This window comes from Pholcus phalangioides, unplaced genomic scaffold (assembly GCF_987345545.1).
Source record: "Pholcus phalangioides strain wild (caught in Gottingen) unplaced genomic scaffold, Ppha-v1.0 ptg000012l_1, whole genome shotgun sequence".
Classification (NCBI taxonomy): Eukaryota; Metazoa; Arthropoda; class Arachnida; order Araneae; family Pholcidae; genus Pholcus; species Pholcus phalangioides.
The window spans coordinates 17,086,656-17,107,233 of record NW_028301605.1 but is presented as its reverse complement, the minus strand read 5'-3'; the positions used below and the strand labels follow the sequence as shown (position 1 = coordinate 17,107,233).

The window sequence follows — 20,578 nt, the reverse complement described above, 5'->3', positions numbered from 1 at the left end:
TTCCCTATTCAAGCGATAACTGAATTGCTCAAAAAGACGGGAAGATCGTCTTTTCTGGATAGTATTAGAAAGATCAGTTCAAGGGATAGTATTAGAAAGATCAGTTCAAGGGATAGTATTGGAAAGATAATTCAAGGGATAGTATTGAAAAGATAATTCAAGGGATAGTAATTGAGAAGATCAATACAAGCGATAACTGAATTGCCCGAAAAGACGATCTTCCCAATTCAAGAGATAACTGAAGCCCGAAAAGTTTTCCCAGTTCAAGAGTTAACTGAGTCAAAACCAAATACCAGAGTCTTCTCCCTAATTCGAAAGGTAGCTGACCGAAAGCCTAATCCCAGAAGCGGCAGTGTTGCCCAAGATAGGCCGTCGTCTACCATGTTCGGAAGTTAACTGGACTGCCCGAAATGACTATCTTCTACTCAATTCGAAAGATAACTAAATCAAAACCAAGTACCAAGGGAACAAACTCCATTTCCCCAGGAAGAGAAGATCTTCTATCCAGCTCAAGACGTAGCTGAAATACCCAGGAGAGACGATCGGGAGTTAACTTGAGTTTCCTGAAAAGACGATCCTATACATAGTTCCAGATTTAACAATCAAAATCAAGTCCCACAAGTAACTCCGAATACTAACTGCATTGCCCGGGTTAGGACGTCAGTTTGAAAGCCAGTCCGAGGGGGTTTCTGAGTTATCCGGGAAAGACAGTCTTCTGCCCAGTTCGAGTTTTCTGAATTGCTCGAAAGGACAGTCAGTTTGAGATCCAATTTAAGAGGTACCTGAATTGCGCGAAAAGACGACATTCTACCATGTCCGAGATACAGTCGAATCCCGTTATAACGAACTCCAAGAGACCGGAGAAATCGCTTCGCTACAGCGAAATTTCGTTATAAAGAAATTCCAGGTCTTCGGCATTGTTTCTGTATAAACTTATCTGGGGGGGATTACAAAAGTGTTCGTTAAAACGAGATTTTTTTCACTATAACGGTATTCGTTAAAGCGGGATTCGAATGTATAATCGAATCAAAACCTAGTTACAGTGATTCAATTATATCTCGAACTGAATCTAGAAGACCGTTTTTCGAGCAATGGAATCAAAACATAGTCTCAATGATAACCCCCAGTGGCGCATTGGTAGGATGCTCATCTTACCGCCATGAAAGCAGCCGTCAAGTCCGCGGGATTGATTCTTGGGGGAAGGACATATAGGTAATAAGTTCTTTCTCTACTGAACCTGAGGCGACTACCGATAAATAGTGCCTTCATTTACGACTCAACACAATTGGTAGTAAATTGCTGTTTGGAGATATGACCGGAATCGGCGTGTGTGTGATAAAGTAGGGCTATAGTGAAAATGTGTGTGATTTTCCACTGAGATGGAGAGGCCACCAGATCAAAACCAAGTCCCAGAGATAACTTTTTTGCATAGGAATGACCGTCGTCTTTCTAGTTTGAGACAACGCATGGACCCCACCCGTGGTAAAAATTTCGAGAATTAAGCATGCAAATTGGTAGGCAGGCATTTCTAGCCAGGTAGAGGAGAGGCCCTCAGAAAAATTCCTTCACCCGAGGGCCCGTGATGTTCTTCAGACGGTCCTGATTCGACATCTAGCTGAATCATAACTTAGTCCAAGACGTGAACTTATTCCCAACTTCGATGCGCAAATGCGGGCCGATCTCCCCGTTAATAAGTCTCGCCACAGAGAGCAACAGGCCAACTACAACAATACAATTATTCAATCATTACACTTCACTCATAGTTAGAAAATTTGATGGCAGATGGAAGCACTACAAACAGCAAGCATTTACACAGAAGCAAACTTCACGTCAGGTTGACTACGCATACACACACACACATTCCAACATACAACAATTCGTTAGAAAATCCGCAGAGGAATATGGACGAGGTGCATGTGTGGTTCAATAGTAGTAGCACTACACATAAATCGGTTCTGGTATACTGTCGCTAGCGCGTTCGATTAGCAATCCGAAGGTTACGGGTCAAATTCGAGCTCGTCTCGTCTCCATTCAATTTTACAACGAAACAGCTATTCAATCATCACACTTCAGTCGCAGTTTGAGAAATTGGTGGTAGGTGGTAGCACTGCGCATAACAAGCATCGCACACAAACAAACTTCACGTCAAGTCCAGTGCACGTACTTCACGCATTCTAACATGTACAAATTCCGCAGCGGAATACGGACGAGGTGCATGTGGGGTTTAGTAGTCCAAGAAGTGGCCGTATCACCCACAAAAGGATGAGGGAGTTCTTCAACAAAGTACTAGAGGTTTCTGAACCGAAACAAATTTCTGTTTAATTGAATCAAAACCTAAGGGGCCATTCAAGTATTACGTAAGCAGATTTTCAGCCATTTATGACCTCCCTTCCCCCTTGTCAGCAAAAGTCAGCAAAACACTGACCCCCCTCCCCTCGTCAGCCGCTCAGAATATTTCATATCTTCAAAAAGGGGTGGTTGATGACGTAAACCCCCCCCCCCTTGTCATCAAAAGTCAGCAAATCCGAAATCCCCCCCCCTCGTTGCTGACGTAATACTTGAATGACCCCCTAATCCTAGAGGTCAGCTTGGGAATCACTATCTTCTTGATTCGTTCGCAACCGCGAAAACTTAAATCCCTGCGAGATAGGATTGCAACTGGCGTGAATACCATCTAATAAGGCAGAGGTCTTCAACCTTTTTCTTGTCACGAGCACTGCCTGTACCCCCATCATCAAGAAAAGAGCACCCTTACGGGAAAGTTTGACAAACGAATGCACACATGAAATCGAGGCGATTTCAATCCTTGAATGCAGTTTGTACAAGGCGTTAAATTGGACCGTTCGTCAAGTGCTCGCGAGCATGAAATCGGACATGAGTATCGCGAGCACTCTGCGTGCTTCGAGGAGCACCGTGGTGTTCGCGAGCAACGGGTTGGAGATGCCTAATCTAAGGGTGACTCCCGCTTGGTTTCGAGTACCGACGGACATGACACATCGACGAGGGATCGTTACGCGGCACGATGCATCAATCAAAACCCATTCCCGCCTTATTTATTCATCCCCCTTAATATCATTACCATATCAACGGGGAAATAAGTATAGAGAGATTTACCATCGAGGATAAAAAGCGACAAAATACGACCAGCAATAACCATGATGGCCGCCTAAAAAACAAAATAAAAACCCGAAAAACTCACCCGCGGAAAATCTGATCTCCAAGAAGATAGTCTTTTATTATTATCATCGTCATTTCTCCCCACGACGTTCCTCCCCCTCCCCCTTAATGTATTAGTGTCATTACAAGGGGGGGGGGAAAGAGTAGTAATAAAAACCGATTCCTATAAAGCTCGGAAATATCAGCAGTTTGACATGTTCCGCGACTTGACCCGTGACCCCCCTCAGCTTGAACTCACGTAAATTGAGAGGTCGTGCGGTCAACCTGCCGGAGGAGGAGGGTTTTTCTCTGAAAGAGTATTATATACATGATGATGATGAACAACGCGATGAAGACCTTTACAGGCAAATGGCCTATAGGCTCATTTTTGTTTTTCCGCTAATGGCACAAGCAACGTCACTTTATTGGAAGGACGATTAAAAATCCGTATTATAAAAACGCATATACCCAGGAAAATGGTCATCGGACACCTCTGACGTGCACACCACTGCTCCGTGTTAATGGGTTCGTTACTGTACCGTCAGAGGTGTCCGATGGTACAGTAACGAACCCATTATCACGGGGCAGTCGTTTCCTTGTGCAATGACTTCGAATTTCTAGTCGGAAATCCACAGAGATAGTCTCATGACCAATAGGCGTCGAAATAACTGATTCTCAAACTTCAACTCTGTAGGCCAGAGGCCTTCAACCTTTTTCCCTAGTCGCGAGCACTGGCTGTCCCAATCATGAAAAGGAGAGCACCCTTAATCAGGCGGATTTCAATCCTTGAATGCAATTCGTGCAAGGTGTTTAATTGTGATGTTGTGACCATGTGCTCGCGAGCACGAAATCGAACACAAGCATCGAGCACCGTGGTGCTCGTGAGCAACGGGTTGAAGATGCCTGCTGTAGGCAGTAGTCCTCAAGGTTTGGTAGCAAGTGAAATGCGATCCTCTCACTATAACTAGATTGAGGGACGGGACACAGCTAACTTCACAGTCCTATAACTATAACATTGTTTCAACACTCTTTGCGTTCCACGGAGCTTTTGTGTAAATAAGACGAAGGCCGGGGATCCCCATTGCCAATGAAATGAAGGCCACGGACCCCCCCCCCCCTTTACCGAATAATATTCAGCACACGATAATGGAAAAACAATCAGGGAATTGTTATCTAATGCAGACTAACGGTCCCCCCCCCCGAAACCTCCACGAGTATCCCCAAAGGGGTCGGTGGACCCCTGGTTAAGAACCACTGAGCTACAAGATAAAGATACGAAAAAAATCCGTGGTTTTTCCTCAGAATCCTCCTTTGCAATCAAGTCTTGGCTCCTTGTCCAAAAAACACCCTACGTCAGGCATCTTCAAACCCGTTGCTTGCGAGCACCACTGTGCTCTCTGAAGTATACAGAGTGCTCGGTGCCCGCGTCTGGTTTTCGTGTTCGCGAGCACCTGATCAACGTTTCAATTAAACACTTCGTACAAATTGCATTCAAGGATTACAATCACCCTGCTTTCAAGATTCGTACGTCAAACTTGCGCCGTTAGGGTTCTCTTCTTTTGATGATGGGGTACAGGAAGTTTTCGCGACTGGGAGAAGGTTGCAGACCTCTGCCCTACGTCTCTGTAGAGTGAAAATACACGCTTATCTTCATTGTAAAAAATTTAAAAAAAAGCTAGGCCTGCACACAGATGAAATTTTTAGGGCCTCGACATCCCTGCAAAAACACGTAGGTCAAGAATACCGTAACCAATTTCGGATTATTTTAACAGGGACTTCATGTTCAAGTTTATAGGATAAAAAATTAATAAAAGAATATTCCTTCCGGGCTAGAGTCCCTGACACAGTCTCCTGATGCTTTTATCTTCTATACCGAGGGGGGGGGGGTTCTTAACCATTTGTGTTCCCTTAGACCTCTTACAAACATATTACGCATATAGCAATGTAAGAAGAAAGAGTTGGTTGTTTTAACGGACTCCCCTCCCCCCAGAAATCTCTCCAAGGACCCCAAGGCAGAGGCGTGCGCCTCCCCTCAGCTTAGGGGAACTAAACCTCTTCAGATCAAAAATTTAAAATATTTGTGCTGGAACATTAGAATATCGAAAGCAAATACCCGGCACCTTTAAATGTCGTTTTAACCGATTGCTGGTGATTTAAAATCCTTTTTGAAGGCTAGTTACTCAAAATCTCTCTGGGAGAGATTCGTTGTACCCTATCCGAAGGTCGTTCTTACGTAAGCCCGTACCCCAAGGAGTCCGTGGGCGCCTGGTTGAGAACCCCTGTCCTCCATTTCCCGTTAGAATTCAGTAACATTTTGCTATCTAAAACTGAAACACTCCCATTTGTGGAGCTATGAGGTGCTACGACACACACTGTTTTTCGACACACATCCCTATAATACGGGTGCACGACCTCCGTCCCACAAGCCAAATGCTGCCCGTCAAAGGGTACAATCGGGACCGCGAAAGTTCTTCCGGTAGAAAAAAGTATCAATACACACACACGCAACACATGATGAATACCAAGGCTGACCATACTTCTTTCATAAAAGTACAGGATGACGCCAAGAAAATTTTTAAACGCAAGTGAAATTTGCCAGTTTACAGTCAAAAGATAATTTTCAAAGGCGAGTAAATTTGTCATTTACAGGCGAAAAAAAAAATTGTCAAAGGTAAGTAAAGTTGTCAATTGTAGCCGAAAAAAATTGGCAAAGGTGAAGTCAGTTGCCAGATATAGCTAAAATTGCTGAAAAATTGCAAATCGCGGAAAGGAATGAATTTTGCAACTAAAAATGTCCAAAAATCACCAAAGCTAGAAAAAAAGACGTACGTATGTGTTTGACAAATATATCAGATGAACATATTTACATGCCTATACTTACAATTATGATGAGTAGAGTCATAACCATCATAATATAACTTATAAGTCATGGAAATGCAATCTTAATTCTTGATTTCAAAAATGCAACCATGCCTTGTTGAAATCAGGGGAAAAAAACGTGACATTTTATAAAAAACAGTTGTGACGACTTAAATTACGAGTCATATGGTCAGTCTTTATTTACAAGTTTCTGGCCCGCGAGAGGCAGAAATACCGCGCATATCTGGCCCGCGGGCTAAAAAAAACAGTTTGCGCACCCCTGCCCTATAATATCTATCGATACCCCCTCAGCTATTCAATAGGGGAACTCAACTTTAATTGAGAGTTAATCTCATAAGATTTAAACGTACCAAACAGAAAAACCTCGTCTACCTCGATCATTAGGATATAGCTCTTACAATATTTTCGCTATCAAGGAGGTCAAACAAAATAACAAATGAACGTTCTCCGTGCAACTAAGTAACTAAAGGCCGCCTCACACACTCTCTCTAGCTTATTTTTTTTTCTACGCGGCTTTACGTGAAGTTAGTGAAAACTAAATGCGTGCATGATGAAACTGGAGCGAAGTAACCACCATAAAATTGCGAAAACTAATTTCCGAAAAATTTTTAATCGATTATTATAATAATAATAATAACTCGGGGGAAATTAGAAAAGAGAGAGAGATAGAGTGGGTTATCTCTTCTCGTGTGTGCGTATGTGTGCGCGTTGCGCAAGGCAAAAATCCCACGCTCCAGAGATCGTCGCTCATATCAAAAAGGAGGAGAGAGAAAAGAGTGTTCTCTCTTCTCTCTATAAAGCTTTTCCCTTCTCTTTCAAAAGAAAAGCAACCAAAGGCCCTTAAAAGTTTCCAACGGCACGCAACAGTTTCCACCAAAACACACACACACAAAACACGAGCGTGTGTGTGTGTGTAAAAGTGTGTTTCGACGAACAACAAGTTCGGCAGCTTCATGGGGGCCCTGAACGAATTTTCCGAGCCTTGAAAAGTTCTAGAGAAGAAAAAAAAATATATTATTATTTTCAAAAATTTTAGTTATAGTTTTAATAAGTTTTCCAGCATGTGCAGCACTTTCAGGGGAAATTGATTCCCTGGTATGTGGCTGCCGGATGGTTTCGTTCTTCGGGAGATGAACAAGGAAAGCCATATTCGATGCTCGGCACGAAATCCTATTCGAACAAATAACGAGCTGACAACGGCAAAACAAAACCGTCACACGTGTTGGTGGTGGCGGCTCTTGAGAGTGAGACAGAGAGGAAAGCAATCATTGATCGGTAATTAATAGGAACCGGAGATATATTCCGAAATTTTCAAAAGAATGACAACCGCAAATACATCATTTTCCTATCTCTCGTGCGTGCGAGTGGGGGCCACTGCCACCGACAGTTTTAAAATTCACTCGAACGATTAATTATTCGTCAAAAACAAACCTCGAAAACATTCGAACTTCTTTCGATGGCGCGCGTTCGTCCGTTGTTTAATTATTTATTGATCATCACCGACAACGGGTGTATTATTAGTTTGGATTATCCGCACGTACAAAACACGCAGATGATGGAATACCTATCATTGAAGGGGGACAGTCACGCTGGGGCACGAGGAGTGATCCTTGCAGCACCCCCCCCCCCCCAAAAGATGCGCAGTCGCGTTATTTATAGGTTTCAATCAACGAGGATTCTCCACAACTGACTGATATATAAATAAAATGGCTGAGAGCTGTCCAAAACCGTTCCCCCCAAAACATTTCCAATACATCTTCATAGAGATTCGCTTGGAGCCAGAAATAGAACGTTCTACCACTTTTTGGACTTCGCAAACATTATTCAACACTTGGAATATTTTTGGTTGTTCCAGAGCTATAACGAACTAGAAGCAGGGGGGGGGGGGGGCTATTTAGCTATCCGAGTCCCTCAATTTTGAATTCGATCACTCGTGACGAATAAAGGGCATTACATTGTGTGGTCGCTCCGGTTGAAAAACGTATGTGCCGGTTTTGGGGTTTATTCACATTGTTGAATATTGCGATGCGATTTCCAATTTCCGGTTGCGATAACGGACTCCGGGTTGTCGCTGGGGCTCAGAGTGAGCAATTATGTCATCTTAAATTGCTGTATGGTGATATGACCGTAGTTGGTACGCAGTAAAGTATTATGTCAGGTTGGATATTTTCCAACACAGCAAACGCACTTTCGGCAATTACTAAAATTTGCTTCAAAGTTGTATAATGACTTCGTTCGTCTAGCCCTGGCTAGTCTTTACTTCTCTAATTCAGGCAATTTCGAATCTTTTGATCGGAAATCATATCATATAGAATAATCAGATCATTTATTGACTTTTTGTAACCAATTTTTCCTCTAGGCTACTACTCGTGTGCACGACACATTTGCTTCAGCGCACGCAAAATCACTTAATATACCATTCATGACGATGAATCTGTAATAACAGGACGCCAGACCCACATGGGCCTACATCTCCTTCATCATCGGGATCACTGCAGTGATCTTCTATCAAGTAGATATTAAACCATATTTTTTATATAGTAAAATTTGTCAGTTTGGACACATCTATATCCTAGACACCTCCCTACATTGGAAGGTTTTGAATAGAACCAACCATATCTTACAACAAAGAATGACCACAACACTATATCACTCTTGGGCAGATTATAATCAATACGTAGGTGCCCAACTTACACAGATTTTAATATAATAGCTTTAGAAGAATACGGCGAGCTACGTACACCATCGACGTATACGGCGCATCGCGCTTTACTGTCTTCATAACCAAAGTTATTGGTCGACTTTCACTGCGAGTTTACTTTCTGGATCTCGCGTCTACTACTCGAATTTGGGACTTGAGGCAATCTCCAATTTGCATAGAAACTAGAGGAAGAAACGATTATTAAATGAAATTGAACAACAATGTAATTTCATTTTTCTTTCGGGGCACCAGAACAGCGATCACATTGCCAACAATGTGGAGTGGTTGATGATCTGTTAATAACCCTTAATTCCTTGTTTAAGAAAAGAAACGGGGGGAAAAGAATTGATAAGGACAAATGAAAGTCTCTTGAGACATTTCCCATTGTCTTAAAACGGATGTGACATTAGACGCTTAAGGAGGTTAACGTCTTAAATTTGAAAGAAAATGCGCTCGATTGCACTCGAGAAAGTTATAAAACCGTTATATCAGATATATACGCATAAAGATTTTGATCGGAAATCATATCATATAGAATAATCAGATCATTTATTGACTTTTTGTAACCAATTTTTCCTCTAGGCTACTACTCGTGTGCACGACACATTTGCTTCAGCGCACGCAAAATCACTTAATATACCATTCATGACGATGAATCTGTAATAACAGGACGCCAGACCCACATGGGCCTACATCTCCTTCATCATCGGGATCACTGCAGTGATCTTCTATAAAGTAGATATTAAACCATATTTTTTATATAGTAAAATTTGTCAGTTTGGACACATCTATATCCTAGACACCTCCCTACATTGGAAGGTTTTGAATAGAACCAACCATATCTTACAACAAAGAATGACCACAACACTATATCACTCTTGGGCAGATTATAATCAATACGTAGGTGCCCAACTTACACAGATTTTAATATAATAGCTTTAGAAGAATACGGCGAGCTACGTACACCATCGACGTATACGGCGCATCGCGCTTTACTGTCTTCATAACCAAAGTTATTGGTCGACTTTCACTGCGAGTTTACTTTCTGGATCTCGCGTCTACTACTCGAATTTGGGACTTGAGGCAATCTCCAATTTGCATAGAAACTAGAGGAAGAAACGATTATTAAATGAAATTGAACAACAATGTAATTTCATTTTTCTTTCGGGGCACCAGAACAGCGATCACATTGCCAACAATGTGGAGTGGTTGATGATCTGTTAATAACCCTTAATTCCTTGTTTAAGAAAAGAAACGGGGGGAAAAGAATTGATAAGGACAAATGAAAGTCTCTTGAGACATTTCCCATTGTCTTAAAACGGATGTGACATTAGACGCTTAAGGAGGTTAACGTCTTAAATTTGAAAGAAAATGCGCTCGATTGCACTCGAGAAAGTTATAAAACCGTTATATCAGATATATACGCATAAAGATTCAACACACTTCGTTCTTCTAAAGCAGTGTTTCCCAAAATGGGCAACATCGGCCGCGGGGGTGGGGGCCGTTGGTCCAGTGGGCGGTAAACGCTGTGGGTTTTGTTTCGTATGGGTTGGCTTGAGCAGGGGGATTGGCGATAAACAAAAAGTTTTAGAAATTATGTCCTTCCAAAGCAGTGTTTCTCAAAATGAACGTCGCAGCTCCTAGAGGTGTCACGTACCGTTATCGGGGGTGTCACGGGGAGTTAGAGATATTCATTTATGTTCCTATTTATGCTTTGAAGTGGTTATTTGATAAGTGAAATCATCTACTACAATGGGGAGCCGCGTACGAAGCATGAATTTGACAAGGGAGCCGCAGGTGACACAAGTTTGAGAACCACTGTCCTAAAGTGACTGCCGCAGAAACACAAACCCTCATGACCGAAAGGAATCTCTCGATACGCCCTCACCATCAATTATTTTGAACGCTTCCGATCGGGACACCATTTCCGGCGGCCAGCGTTACAAACGGCATATCCGCTCCGGTCGCATAACGGCATTTTTCTTACGAGACGGAACATTAGCACACACACACAGACAAAAACCCACATTAGGCAACACCCTATAGATACATATTGGCTGCACAGTTCCGAGAAAGTCGCCAAGATTTTTAAAAAAGTAAAAGAAAGCCCATATCTATCACCAACTGATCCACCCCCGCACAAGCATTTCTCCAGCAACAACAACAGACACTGTCGTTGGAATTTTTCTGAGAATAAACCTCCCCTCTCTCTCCCAATAAGAATTTCCACTGTTATATACACTGTCTGTCCCTTTTTCTCTCCCTCTACTGATAATCATTGAAGACTGGCGTCGGGGGACCCCGTTATACGCGAGCAAAAGAGATTACAATACACTACTGACTGGCTTGTGCGTTGACTCCCCCGCGCGTCCTCTCGGAATCATACCACACGCACACAAGAAGAAAAGAGGCACCATGTAGAAGAAAAAAAAACAAAAACGTCGCAACACTCACCTGAATATTCCGGCCTTCAAGTCGGTGACATGGAGGCACATGCCACTGTTATAAGGACCGTCTTTTACAGCCACAACAATGATATGTAATAGTCCAACCAAGTGTTTTAAAACAACAAAACAACAACACGCACGACGAAAAACTGTTATAACAAAACAAGATGAAGGAAGGAAGAGAGAGCGCGCCCTAGCTGTGTGTTGGATCAACTTCTTCCCACCGTTTGTGTTGTTCTTCATTCTACGCGCCGAACCGCACGCCGGGGAAGACGGGTAGGGGGGGAAGAAAGAACACAGAGAGAGAGAGAGAAACCCTTTCCCTTTCCTCCCTTCGTTTCCCGCTAGTCACGTGTCGTCGTGACGTCACGTTGAGTTTGAGGGGGAGCGAGCGAGCGGGGCGCCATCTGGAGAGCGCATCTGTTAACGCGCGGCAAAGTTTCAATTTTCTGGGAATCGCACGTGCATGTGCTTTTTCTTCTTTTCTTTGTTTTCGATGTAAGAGCCAATAATTGATGTTTATTGTTATTGTTGGGATTGCTTTGTTGCTTTTTTTTTTCCTCTCGGTCGTTCCTATATAGGGGGAAGTGTTGTCTGATATGGTGTTGTGGGGAGGATTATTGTTAACAGTGGAGGATTTTTTTTTTTTACTGTGAAGAAAACTGCTGTTTCTCCGGCTTTGTTTGGTAATGGTTGTTGTAAAGAGTTGTTTTTTGTGAATGGTTGTTGTCAGAAGTTGTTTTAATGAACGATTGTTTGCAAGAGTTGTTTCAGTGAATGATTGTTGTCAATAGTTGCTTCAGCGATTTTCGTTGTTGTCGAGAGAGTTGTTTCAGCGAATGATTGTTATCAAGAGTTGTTTCAGTGAATGATTGTTGTCAATAATTGCTGTAGTGATTTTCATTGTTGCCGAGAGAGTTGTTTTAGTGAATGATTGTTATCGAGAGAAGTATTTTAGTGAATGATTGTTATAGAGAGAAGTGTTTTAGTGAATGATTGTTGCAAAGAGAAGTGTTTATTGAATGATTGTTGCCAAGAGCTGTTGCAGTGGATGCTTGTTGTCAGGAGTTGTATCAGCGAACGGTTGTTGTCAAAAGTTGTTTTAGTAAATTGTTGTCAAAAGTTGTTTTAGTAAATTGTTGTCAGAAGTTGTTTTAGTAAATTGTTGTCAAAAGTTGTTTTAGTAAATTGTTGTCAGAAGTTGTTTTGGTAAATTGTTGTCAATAGTTCTTTTAGTGAACGATTGTTGTCGAAATAAGTGTTTTAGAAAATATTGTTGTCTGAATGTCTTGAAAGTATGGTTGAGTGAATATCTTGAAATTATTTTCCGAATGTTTTGAAAACATTGTTATCTGAATGTTTTGAAAACATTGTTATCTGAATGTTCTAAAAACATTGTTATCTGAATGTTCTAAAAAAAGGTTATTTGAATGTTCTAAAAACATTGTTGCCAAAAAAAATCTGGAAAACATTTTTGCCATTTAATTCCCTCTTTTTATTTGCGTTCCCTTACCATTCTACTGACTAATTTGTTAAAAAAAAAAAAACTACTGAACAGAGAAATCTTCAAACCTATTGTTATCAGAAGCATAATAATTAAAACAATTATCAACTGGCGGCGGAACTCGCAACTAATTCCTTTTTTTTTTCCATCCGGATATCAAAACACTCTTCGATTTACAAAACTCTCCAGCGGATTCGAATCCTTTCATCAACTTATTGACTCTTTCCAAATGGACTCAACAGAGAAAACAAAAATAAAATATAAAAATAGATAAAATAAATAAAGTCGATATTTCGCCGAAAGGAAGTACTAATCTCTCCCTTTTTTTCCATAGCATGTTGGAAGAGTGGTTTCGGGCCGTTGATTAAGTAGAAAAGACTTTCTCTCTTTTTTTGTCAGGCCGAGCCTCCGCCTACGACTATCCTATCTGTCTCTACTGCTATTATTATTACGTATTTATATTGTCTCCGACAGAGAGAGAGAGAGAGAGCCTCTAGGCCCTAAAGGGTTATTTATTTTTTCCCCCCGTCCGTCTGGTATTCATTTATTATTTCATTTGGACTCTTTTAATCCTTTGCCTCAGCTACATGATCTATGATTGTCCATTGATTACTGGCCGAGGGGTAAAGAGGAACAAGCTCCTCCCCGTTTTATTTCTTGCCTAACAATTCCTGTCAATCTATTTGGCTGTGTTTTCTGAATGGAAATAATAATAGAAATGGATTATGATTGATATGTTCTGTGCATTGGTTCCTCAACCGGTAGTCCGTGGAGGCTTCGATGCATGTTCTTTCTAAGCTGGGCGGACGACGACCCAAAAATATCGATTTTGTTTTTCTTAGAAGACGTTGCTTATTTTTTCTCTGATTTTGTGCGTGTAAGTGACTGCCCTTTGCATCTTAATATTTTTCAAAATGATTTTTGTATAAATATTTTTTAAAATTATTTTTGTATAGAAATTTTTGAAAATGATTTTGTATAGGCATTTTTGAAAATGATTTTTGTATAGGCATTTTTGAAAATGATTTTTGTATAGACATTTTTGAAAATGATTTTTGCATACATATTCTTAAAAATTATTATTTTATAGACATTTTTGAAAATGATTTCGTATAGACATTTTTGAAAATGGTTTTTGCATAGACATTTTTGGAAATGGTTTTTGTATAGGCCTTTTTAAAATGATTTTTGTATAGACATTTTTGAACATGATTTTTGCATACATATTCTTCAAAATTATTTCTCTATAGAACTTTTAAAAATGATTTTGTATAGAACTTTTGAAAATGCTTTTTGTTTAGACATTTTCCAAAATGATTTTTGTACCGATATTTTTCAAACAAATATATTTTTTTTAGATTTTTGTATGGATACTTTTTTTTTTTTAAGTTCTATAGATAATTTCAAAAGAAGAAAAAAATGTTTAGATATTAAAAAAGTAGGAATAGATACCCATTCTTTTAAAAAAAACAAATATTTTTCACACATTTTTTGTCAAGAATTGTTGTAGTGAATGATTGTTGTCAAGAGTTGCTCTAAGTCTATTATTACTATTGGATATGGCTGTATGAGGGTGTCTTGGAAGAAACTGATAAACAGTTTCTTCCAAGGAAAACAGGAAAACTATTTTTTTTTGTCTTTTGGTTTTGGAGCGTGTATGTGACTTTCCTTTGCTTCAAATGGTTAAGCTTTTGAGAAAAGTCTTCAAAATCTTTTTTTTTTTTTTTAAATGAGTATTTGGGATTGAACTTTGTTTCTTTTTTACGATGGTAAGGCTTGAATGAACATGAGCTAGCATCCAATTCTGTTTCCTTTTTTGAGAAAATTGTGGAAGGAACTTGTAATAACTGTCAATTTACATTGATTTTCTTGTATAGGTATTCAAAAAAAAATTATTTAAAAGATATTTTTTCAAATGGTTTTGTATAGTTTTCCGAAACAATTTTGTGTGTGTATGGTTATTTTTTTCAAACAAACATTTTCCCAATTTTTCTATGGATTCATATGAAAGAAAAAATTGTATAGATATTTTTCAAAATGAGATTTTTGGATAGATATTTTTCAAACGAGCTTTTTTTTAACAGTTATTTTACAAAAAATATGTGTAGATACTTTTTCAAAACGATTTTTGTATGGATATTTCTCGATCGGATTCAGTTAGCGGCTGAAGTTAGTTTTCTCCGGTTTTCCAACTTCAAGAAGCAAATGCGCGCGAGCCGGTCTCCCATTTGAAAAAGTCTCTCCGCAACGAGACTTAATATAACACGAAAATTCGAGCATTTTCCATCTTCACTTCAAACTATGGGAACACAGATGGCAGCACCAGCAGCAACAACACGAAAGAAGCGCATCTCCGACAACATAAATACGTAGGATCACACAGACAGGCACGCGCGCGCATAACACGTTTCTGCATGTCCTCTTTCATTGCAAAGTTCGCAGATGAATGTGAATGAGGTGCATTTAACGGTTAAGTAGTAGTAGCTACTACTACTATTATTTCACCCCCCCCCCCCACACACACACAACTCCAGCCATATCGTCATACTGCAATTCACTGCCGTTAACGAGCTGGGTTAGAAATGAAGGTGCCGTCTCTCGGTGGTCCCCTCAAGCTCGTTAGAGAAAGTAACTTGTTCTCTACATTCTTCCCCCGTTGGAACCTAGGACCGTGACGGCAACCTCCACGGTGGAAGACGAGCATCTTACCACCACGCCAGTCGGGCGCTTCTTTCGCATTCCTGGCTGATCCCATACAAATGATATGGCTATCCACCCCCTCGCTAAATTTCGAAACACCACAAAACCGTCTCCATCAGATTCCGGCAAAGTCACGAATATCGTGTCCGATTCTGATCGCTCCTGACACGAGGACCACGTGCATAACAAACAAACAAACAAACAAACAAACAAAATAAATCGAAATTCATTGCCGAACAAAACGAAAAAGATCAATCCGCGCAATGAAAAAAGAAATCGAGAGGCCATTCTTTCATGGAAGAAGAAGCCATTCCGCCATCACGTGGAATCATTGTCTTTTGTATGGATGGATGATGGGAAGCCGGTGACTCGCATCGTTGGGTTCGATCGATCGATAATTGGAAGCGGTTTGGCGACTGAAAGATGGAGAGCGAGAGGGACTGTGTGTGTGCGTGTGTGTGTATCACACAGTGGTGTATGAATGAAAGTAGAGTATGTGTGTGTGCGAGCGGTTCTCTCTCTGTCTGCTTCGCTATAAACGCTGTCTGCGATAGGATTTCCCGCTGACTTCCTGACACACTTTCTTTCTAGAGACATCCAAAACAGTGGCGGCGGCTGTTGTCGAGAGGGCGTAGGTCGTGCCCCCTCCCCTCCCCTTTTTTATGTTTTGTTCGTATTTTATAGGTTTGGAATTTTGTTTTTACGCCACTGTGATTGGATATTGATCATTACTGCTAGATTTTCTAATTACCGTGTAGATATTTTTTTATGCATGTTCTGGAAATGAGTCTTTAAGCTCTTGAAATACAGGGTGTTCGTAAAATAACTTTCCCAATATAGGAGCCCCCTGGTGGCTGCAAAAATCACCGAACGAATGAAATTCGAGATATAAGTGTTTCTCTCTCTCTCTCTCCAGCGTGGCCCAGTCCTTTGGAGTATGGAGCTTACATCCCCTATAGTACAGAGCCTGTGCCATGTCTGATCTTACAGTGGCAGTGTATGCGCTCTGGAATTAAGGGAAGCAAAAACATAGCTCTCGCAGTTACGAACACCAAAAAAAAAAAATTCGAAAGATTCAAATGGCAGCACTCGATTTTATGGATTGGAAAGTCATCGACGCGGTTAGAAAACCGTAAATCCCGTTGGAACGGAAGCCCAATAACGCCGGAGCTAGACGCTGACAAAGAAATATGGGCAAGCAACCAATGCAGATCACGTTATTGCCGCAGAAAGTCCCCCACACCGACGGGTTAGCGTACTAACCCCTTGGTGAGATATTCTTTCTTTGTCCGCGTACTGCGCCGGCGTTTATGGTGCTGCAGGTACCAATGCCACACATTCGTAGTTTATCACTGTGAAGATCACTCAGTAACTGGCTTTGCAACGACTCCACGTCGTCTCATTTGCCGGGTGAGTGCCCTAGACAACTAGATTACAAAGCCGACGAAACCTTTTTCCTTAGAGCACGTGTGAGCTGAACAGTGCGGTACATGGACAGCCTGACCTAACTCAGGGCCAAAGCTCACAAATCGTTAACATTGTCCTGAGTTATCCCTAGTCTCCGGGCTAGAGCCACGGGCACATCATTGGAATGCTTCTGATCTACCTAGGCGCCGCTGTGGTGGTCGAGTGGTCATAGTGACGGACTCGCATCGCGGGGACCCGGGTTCGAGCCCCACCGTCGCCACAGTGGTGGTCGGCTGAAGTTGGTTTTCTGTGGTTCCCAACTTCGAGGCGCAAATGCGAGCCGATCTCCCCGTTAAAAAGTCTCGCCCCAGAGAGCAACAGACCTACAAACAGTACAAATATTCAGTCACGACACATCACTCACTTCACTTCTGAGATATAGATGGTAGCACTGAAAAATCACACACAACACTAGATACGCACTCAGACTGTTAGGTACACACACTTACACATCCGGCACAACTCACTAGGTAGAAAATTGCCTATGGCGATAGACCTGAGTTGTGCTCGGTTGGAAAGAAAGGAAAGAAAGATCTACCTAGGCAAAGCAAATATAACCCCGAGTTTCGTTCCGGAAGGTAGGGTTATTGATAGGTGGCCCTTTAACGGACTTCATCTTGTCGTCTGCAGCAACTCGTATCTGTACTCAGTAGCACAATGATCGAGCAAGAGGTGCATACATCCATTGCCGCAGGCCATCAGCGGTAAAAAGCGTCTGAAACTTCAATTGAGGGAAAGAAACATTCTCCAAAACTCAAGTGTATGACTTTCATAAACAATTGTGGTCGAAAATGAGCCCCTACTGTATAAAACATTGGTGCTGTTCACGAAATTATCGAAGTAGATAGCCGCATAAAGACATCAGAAATAGATAGCATCAACAGTTGGTACAGTATAAGCCGTGGGAGAGCTCAATCCATCAATTGAAGATTGCCTGAACCACGGGTTGCCGAAACGTGTGTGTTTGCCAGTCTTCTCGTTTCATTCTTCTACACGACAATGTAATGCACCAAACTGCTACATCAACAGCTAAAGAAAGCTGAAGGCAGCTCACTGGTAAGCTCTGCAAAACCCTCTCTGCAGTCCGAATTTATCCGCCCTGCAACTGCAATTTAATTTGATTGCTTGAAGGGACGCGGGACAGCAATTCGAAAATGATACGGAATCGGAAGGGCTTTCGCGTGAATTTCAAAACACAAACACACACACACACACACACCACTCTTCTTTCTTTGAGAGAGGGGGATCGAAAAATACAAATACAACGCTAAACATCGTACTCCGTTCATTTGCCCATGCTCCAACCCTGTTTAAGTTAGGCAGGGACAACTCCCAATCGCTTTGATTCCCGACTACCCCGATTAGCTTCACGTCATTTGCTAACAATCCCATCGATGCCCTGATCGAGTTCCTCGATAAAAAGTGAAAAAAAAACAAAACATTATGGGGCCAAGGACACTTCCTTGAGGAACTTCACTTCTGATACCGGTGGACAAAAACTGCCAATTCATTCGGGAAAAGTTATTCTAAGATAATTCCAAAGTTATTCGAGATCCTTCCTGATTATCGGATTGAGTTTAATTATAACTAAATTTATAATAAAAAAAAAATTTATAAATAAAATCGATCTCCTGAATCCCGGGCCAGGGACGGATTCAAGAAATTGGTGGTTGAAGAGCCAAATTATGTGTGGGAAAAATAGGTCTGTGTAAAATACGTGACGATCCAACGAAGAAAAGAGACATTAAAGTGTGAAATTTGCGCACCCTCTGGTCTAACGACCAGGGCAGAAGACTTGTGCCCCCCCCCCCCAAGTTGTGGCCCTGACTCAGAAGTGCATTTATGGTTTTGCAGCCTGTGGGATACACGAATTTCGCCGCCCTTCTCCTATTTCAGTCTCATTTTCTTGTTCACTTTTTCCTCGGATTCACCACCTTTTACTATAATCCGCTTGTCCTTCACGTCCCCCTACTCCTGCAAAGACACTCGCGTCTCTAAAAGTCACGCTTTTTTAGTCACTCACACGCTTTCGAACTCACATACTTGCACACGCTCTCTTGCGCACTCACACACTTTCGCACTCACATACTTGCACACACTATCTTGGGCACTCACACGCTTTCGCACTCACATACTTGCACACGCTGTCTTGGGCACTCACACGCTTTCGCACTCACATACTTGCACACGCTGTCTTGGGCACTCACACGCTTTCACACTCACACGCTTTCACACTCACATACTTGCACACGCTCTATGTCACTCATATACTTACACACGCTCTAGGTCGCTCACTAACCTGGACCCTCACTCTGCAGGTCATTCGTTTTGGTCATTCACATGCTTGCTCGCGCTCTAAGTCACTCTTCTGCTCACTCTCGTTCTTGCGAACTCTCTGGGTCACTCACTGACCAAGTCCCTTGCTGTCTGGGCAGAGGTGGATTTATTGAGGGTTATAAAAAAATTTAACCGCCCTTCTTCCATTCTACTAATTTTCTTGACAACTCATTGCTCAAATTTGCCGCACCTCTGAGCTTGCGACCATTAGCCCGCTTAGCCCCCCCCCCTCCCCGTAGAAATACGCCCCACCTAAGGCTACTGTATAAGGATATATAGTGGCTATAGCCACACCCTGACTGTACTGATCAATCGGATCTAGTGGATAGAGAGCACCAAAAACCGTTGACACATCATCGTCGTCGAAAAAGAGTCCAAGCCACCCCGCTAGCATTGCCTTCGACACAATCCAATGGCAGCCGAAGAAAGTGTTTCGATCCCAGTGTTCGATACCATTGATGCGAATCGTTTGTCAGAAAGAGGGAAAATAAAGAAGGTCTTGCCATCAAACCGATCGAGGTCTCAATGCAACAAAACCAACGGACCAAGGCGAGAACAGACAGAAAAGATCCGTTTGTTTTCTATTTTCTTTGCTTTTTTTTTTTTGCCAATGATGATGATGATGGGCCCAATCCATCAGGCCGTTGCGAAATCGTTCGAGTGACCTTTAAGTCAAGCGCGTCACCGAGAGAGAGAGAGAAACCAATTTTCCATCTTCAAAGTGTCCAAAGAAGACACGCTTCCGATGCAAGACATCAGACCTACTGAGCCGTTACCAATGATCCAATGGCAGATTTTTCGACAAGTTCCACCAAACCTGTTTTTTTTTCCTTTCCTTGTGTCCAACGAAAGTGAACTAATGATCACCTTCGATCACCTTCCATGGTGATTATTATGGGGATGGATGGATGGAAGGGATGAATCTCTTGACAGCCAATAGCCCGTGAAATAACTTCAGACGAGTTTCACTTGCTAACGGTTTTTATGGCGATATTTAGTGTTGAAATCCCGGGACGTACCATGGACTGTATCAGCCGTGAATGCTTTTTTTTGCAAGTCGTTAATGTTGTCAAGGGACCCCAAGCACCACTACGAAGTCAAACATTTATGAAACGTTTCGGACGTTTTGATGTCGGAGCAACAAAGGTTCTCTAGTGGTGATTAGTTTTCCCAGGAGGTTTGATCAGTCCCTGTCTTTACTTTCCTCAACTGGCCACTGTCCGTATTGCATCACTCACATCGGACGATGGAATGACTAGGTGTCTACTAGGTGTAGCGGGTGATTTTCGGAAAAAACTACAGATATTTGGCGAAAATTGGCCCTGAAATACTCGAGAATTGACCCCCGTGGATGTTTCAGTTTTGTCCTGGTGGGATCAAGTCACC

The 20,578-nt window shown here is 41.8% G+C and overlaps 1 protein-coding gene across 1 annotated transcript in view; it reads right to left on the bottom strand.

Annotated features, from left to right (window-relative positions):
• The window catches only part of LOC149079676 (homeobox protein cut-like 1), a 519,361-nt gene that overhangs the window by 260,230 nt on the left and 238,553 nt on the right, over nucleotides 1-20,578 (bottom strand). The window lies entirely within an intron of this gene.